Genomic DNA, 6,200 nt, shown 5'->3' on the forward strand with positions numbered 1-6,200 from the left:
CCATGAAATTAAAAAGCTACTTCACAACAAACAATCAGCAGAAGGAGGAGGGCCTGCAGCATGGGAGAAAGGTCTTTGCCAGCTACACGGCAGGCAGGGAGACAGGAGGCTATGCAGAGAACCTCAAACATTAAACACCAAAAACCCAAATCCTGCTATCAGTAAAGGGGAAAGAGCTCTTAAAAGAAAAATACATGTGGCCAATAAATACTTCAAAAAGCATTCAACATTCTTAGCCATCAGGGAAATGTAAATTAAAACTACTCTGAGATCCCATCTCACCCACGTCAGAATGGCAATCACCAAGAAAACAAAGGACCACAAAAGTTGGCCGGGGTGTGGGGAAAGACAACTCCTACTCAGTGCAGAGAGTGTAAACTTGTGCAGCCGCTATTAAAATCAGTGTGGGCTCTCAGTCCTATGACCCAGCTCTACCACTCTTGTGTGTGTACCCAAAGGACTCCCAGTTAACACACCACAGAGATTCTTAGACATCCAAGTTCATTGCCACTCTATTCAAATCAGCTGGGAAAGGGAGCCATCTTAGATGTCCATAATAGAATAGATAAAGAAAATATCTGATTAGCTGCCAGATCAACAGGATATATTTTGTTCTAAAAACTCAGATCATCTTTCTTATTGGGCACAATGGAATTTTGTGAAGCTAGGAAGAAAAATGAAATGATAACATTTGCAGGGAACCAAATACTGCTAGAAATCACTATTTTGAGCAAAATAAGCCAGTCTCAGAAGATAAACGCTGCATGTTTCCTCTTGTATACAAAGCCTACATTTAAGATTATGCATGTGTGTGGGTTTGAGTCACAAAACCAGAAGGAGAGTCACAAGATGGGAGGAAGAGACCTTACAGGAAGGAGGAAACAGCAGAAAGAATGATGAAATGCAGATAATAGGACTTATGGGAAGGGACCCGCTACAGGGGTAAGAGCAAAGGATAACGGCACCTGTATCTGAAGATTCCAGAAGACACCCATCGCTTTGGATGCCAACCTGCTGTGTAGACTAATTAACACAGAGTACTGGGATGGATGGAAGGCGCACAATCCTTTAGAAGCTGGTCAGAGAGAGGAATTTGGAGTGTCCTACTGCGATCTTTAGGGTGAGGAGAAAAATGCAGAAGCAGAGTGAACTTCTCTCTACAAGAATGCCAAGGCCATGGAAGCCGACCTCAGCTGAGAGTTCCAGAGGTGTGCCTTCCTCTGACTGATTTCATCTTTAGACAGCATGCTCTGAGACAAATGTGCACATCATAATGCCCATGTCTGAGGAAAAAGGACTATTTTAAGGACTATTTTATTTCATTCTTTTTATTTATTTATCTTATTTTATGTCTATAAGTGTTTTGTCTACATGTATACATGTGCAACATATGTGTGCCTGATGCATAAAGAGGTCAGAAGCAGCTTAAGCCTTATAAATGGATTTACATATGGTTATGAGTCACTATGTGGGTGCTGAGAACTGAACTCAGGTCCTCTGGAAGAGTAATAGGTGTTCCAAACCACTGAGCCATCTCTCCACCCTGGGACTATTTTTAAAAGTGGGATCTCACTGCTGCTACTACTGTTATTTAAAACAGGGTCTCACTAGGCAGTCTGGGCATATCAGAAACTCATATAGCTCAGGCTGGCCTCCATCCTGCAGTCTTCCTGCCTCAGCCTGAAATTAAAGGCATGCACCACCATGCCTGGCTCAAATGTGCACAATTTTACTGAGGCTATATCACGCATAAACAACAGACCCAGGGCCCATGTGCTCTGCATGGGTAGTTAATATTAATAAATGTTGGAATAGTTTATTTATCAACTAAGTGGTACAGACAGACCTCCAACAGGTAGAGAGGGAATCAAGAGTATTGTCAAACAGCCCTAGAAGAATCTTCCAGCATTCTAAACTTACCTTTCTCTTCTCCCACTACAGAAGCAGCATGAGTTAGACAGAAACTAGTATGAAAGGCGTCCCACAGTGAGCTGATCCAGTCTCCCCAGCCGCTCATGCAGGCCAGCTTCTGGTCATCTTGACTTCTTCAGGAACCAGCCCTCCTTTAGTAAAGTCGCGGGCTTTTACTTCCTCCTCACCGTCCACAAAGGGGTGTCAAAGTAAGATTTTTTTAACTCTGTATCATATTGCCACTTCTCAGTGAAAGAGGAAATACATGAACAAAGACACAGTGTCTGTAATCTCCACCTAATGACTGTTGTGTGCCCTGAAAGTTGGGTTCTTGTGCCTGTATTGCTCCTTAGCCCCTAAGCTTTTCCTAGTTCAACTTTGTGATACCCCAACTGACCCTACAGACATTTCTCCTTTTCCGGTTAGCTTGATGTTTGCAGGGGAGACTGGAGGGAACTTGGAAGGTCAAAGCAGAAAGAAGGAACGTTCTAATAAGGAGGACCAAAGCTAGGACTTCCCACATCCTAGGCAAGTTCTCTGTCCATGAATTACAACCCACAACCCTCTTCCCTCCATTTGTATGTTATCCCCCTGACTTCCTGCAGAGGGCACTACAGCGCATACCTCAAGAGGCTTCCGAAACCCACCATAGCCCAGGTCCTCCACTAAAATTTCCTATTGAGTGCATTAGTTATGTTTTCTATTGTTGTAAAGAGACACCATGACCATGGCAACTCTTATAAAGGAAAATATTTAATTGGGCATTGTTAATATTCTGACCCACCCCTTGGGGTCGCCCTGCATCCTGATGTAAAAGCCTCATTTTAAGGAAAAACCCTTCTTCCCTATCTCTTTCCCCTTCCCCTCCTCCTTGCTGTGAGGTGTACACACCTCCGCTTTCCTCCCTTGTCTTTCTGCCTCCCTCTTTCCCTGTCTTTCTCTTTGTCTCCCATTTAAATAAACTCATTTCCACACAGTTGCAGTGCCTGGGTTATAAATGACGTGCCGCCACGCCACTAGCTGACCACCATGTGTCCCTCACACGTTGGACACCCTGTTCCCGCCAGCTGAGGGTCCCCCACCACAGGTCTGACTTACAGTTTCAGAGGTTTAGTCCATTATCATCATGCAGGAAACATGGCAGTTCACAGGCAGACATGATGCTGGAAAAGGACCTGAGAGTTCTACATCTGGATCCAGAGGTAACAAGAAGAGTCAGTGAGACACGCTGAGTCTAGCTTGAGCATCAGAAACCTCAAAGCCTGCCCCCAGTGACATACCTCTTCCAACAAGGCCACATCACCTAACAGTGCCATTCCCTGTGAACCTATGGGCTATTTTCATTGAAACCACCACATTCTGTTCCTTGGTCTCCATAGGCTTGTAGCCATATCATAATGCAGAAATGCATTCAGTCCAACTTTAAAAGTCCCCATAGTCCACAAAAGTCCAAAGTCTTTTCTGAGACTCATGGCAATCTCTTAGCTGTAATCACCTGTAAAATCAAAATGAAAAGCAGATCACATGTTTCCAACATTCAATGGCACAGGATATACATTACTGCTCCAAAAAGGGAAAAGGGGAACATAGTGAGGAAATACTGAACCAAGATAAGACTGAAGACCAGCTGGACAAACTCTAAGCTCTGCATCTCCGTGTCTGATGCCCAAACGCTGTTCAGAGCTCCAGCTCCTTTCCGCTTTGTTAACTGAAACACATTTCTTTCTCTTGGGCTAGTTCCACTCAATGTTAGCAGCTCTCCTCAGCAGGTAACCCATGGCTCTGGCATCTCCTACATTTTGGGACCTCCAAAGCAATCCACGCTTCACGTTCACAGCTTCACACAATGGCCTCTCTAGGCCTCCATACAGGGACAACCCTGACACATGCCTGGCCTCAGTGGCTTTCCTTAGCTGTGGAGGGAGGTTCCATAACCCCTTTCTTCTGTCCTTGACTCTAAAGCCAGAGACTGAAGCTGCCAAGTTCTGTTGCATGCTGACCCTGGAACATGGCCCCTCATTCAAATACGTTTTCACCAGCTTTCTGTTTTTGATGGTTTCCTTCACTGCCTAATTTTTGCTGTCCTGGAACTTGCTCTATAGACCAGGCTGGCCTTGAATTTAGAGATTCACCTGCCTCTGCCTCTGGAGTGCTGGGATTAAAGGTGTGCACCACCGCACCTGGCCCTAAATTTTTCTCTAACCCTTTCATAAATTAGAAGCTTATCTAGGTGGGGTCTTTCCTTGAGGTTACCACTCCCTTTATTCCATTTAGCATCAGGGTTGTCTTTAATCGGTTTATCTCCTTGAACACAGGAATTAGCACCATTCCACTTCCTGGCACCCCTTTTATCTTCAAATTGTATATATTTTTCCTTGCTCAGCTTGCTTTTTTTCATTGTAGATCTACATAAGAATAAATACTAATAGCCACAGAGTCCATACTAGGCTGTTTTGAGATCTCCTCTGCGAACACAATCTAAAACCCTTCAGTTTAGCCTCAGACAGATTTTTTCAGATGGGGGGGGGGGGAGAAACAGCTACATTCTTAGTCAAATAGCATAGGAATGGTCTCTAAGCTATATACAAATATTCTTCTCCTCTGAACCTCTTGAGTCAGGATCCCACAGTTCAAATCACCCTCAGCACCACTGTCTTCCATGCTTCTACAAGTACAGCCCATTAAGCCCATTTAAAGCATTCGACTGCTTTTCTAATGAAAAATCCCAGTCTGTATTCCCCCAAACTAAAGCATGGTCAGGGCTATTATGGCAACACCCCACTCCCGGTGCCAACTTCCGTCTTAGTGAGGGTTTCATTGCTGTGAAGAGACTCCATGATGACAACAACTCTTATTGTTTAAGAAGCATTCAATCGGGAGCTTTTTACAGTTTTATCATGGCAGGGAACATGGCAGCATGCAGGCAGGTGCGGGAGCACTAGCTGAGAACTACATCCCCATCTGCCAGCAGCAGACAGACGTCACTGGGCCTGGCTTGAGCATCTGAAACCTCAAAACTCACTCACAAGGACACACTTCCTCCACCAAGGCCACACCTGCTAATCCTCCTAATCCTGTCAAAGGTTCCACTCCTGGTGACTAAATGTTCAAATATATGAGCCTTTGGGGGCCATTCCTATTCAAACCACCACAGTAGTTAAACACCTTCTTAATAGTTAATAGTCCTTCGTATTATTGTATATCTATTTAAATTACCGGTGTAGTTGTCTCCTGAACTTTGAATATCTTCTGGAGCGAGTTTAGTTCAAAATCATTTTGTCCTACATTCTGCATTGCTATTTCCAAGGTCTTTGAAAACTATTTCTCATTCCTGCTCAGACCCTGGACCACATCTCTGCACATCTGTATGTTTCTTCCTTTTATCTGGCCTGCATCACACTGTGTCCAATGGCATTCAACAGTGACAGCATTGTAAAGGTAACTCCTGTATATCTGTCAAGTGAATGTTACCAGAAGTCTGACCATTGCTGCCCACTGGACCCACAGTCTTCAAGGAGAACAACCGTGAAGCCTGGTCTGGAGTGGGGCTTTTACTCCAGAGGGTCAATCCCCCAGGTCAACTCATGGCCTTGGCCTGCTCATGGTCCTCTTGTGCTACAACGGAAGGACCTCCCAGGAGGCAGGTAAAGCAGTGGGCTGTTCCTGTGCAAAGTGATGCACACCACTTAAGCAGGATGAAGGAGCACACGTGGGCTTTGGAAGGACTTTAGCCAGAAGACACTGCCTTATGATACACCTTTTCTTTTATTATTTGACTTTGTTATTTAAATCATGTAGTTACTCTTCTGGACAGTCTCCCTTTTCTGCTTGGAATATAAAACTTATCATAACTGGTATTTTATATTGAACTTCTTTATATCCCCAGCACTCAGCAAAATAAGTCCTATCTATGACACGTGACTTTAATGAACATCAAAGAGCAGCTACCTACAACCCTCACTTACAAAAAGACTAACAAGGCTAGATTCTTCACCCCAAAGAACATATGTAAATACAGTACAAAGCTACAGTAATTAAAGCAAGATGGTATTGGCTTAATTTAGTTAAATTGAATAGATTTTAAGAGCTCAGAAATCTTCTAATTATAACTGGATTTTGTTACATAAAAAAGGGCAGATGAAACCCTCAGTGAACAGATAAGGATAGATTTAGGGGGAAATTTGGTTCTTGTATCCTCACTCCATACCTCAGAATTAATTTGACATCGAGTAGGGTTCCAGTGGTTTTAAATTTTCATTTTCTGATAATGACTTCCACATTCTTGTGGA

The sequence above is a fragment of the Onychomys torridus genome, chromosome 9, assembly GCF_903995425.1.
Source record: "Onychomys torridus chromosome 9, mOncTor1.1, whole genome shotgun sequence".
NCBI classification, from domain to species: Eukaryota; Metazoa; Chordata; class Mammalia; order Rodentia; family Cricetidae; genus Onychomys; species Onychomys torridus.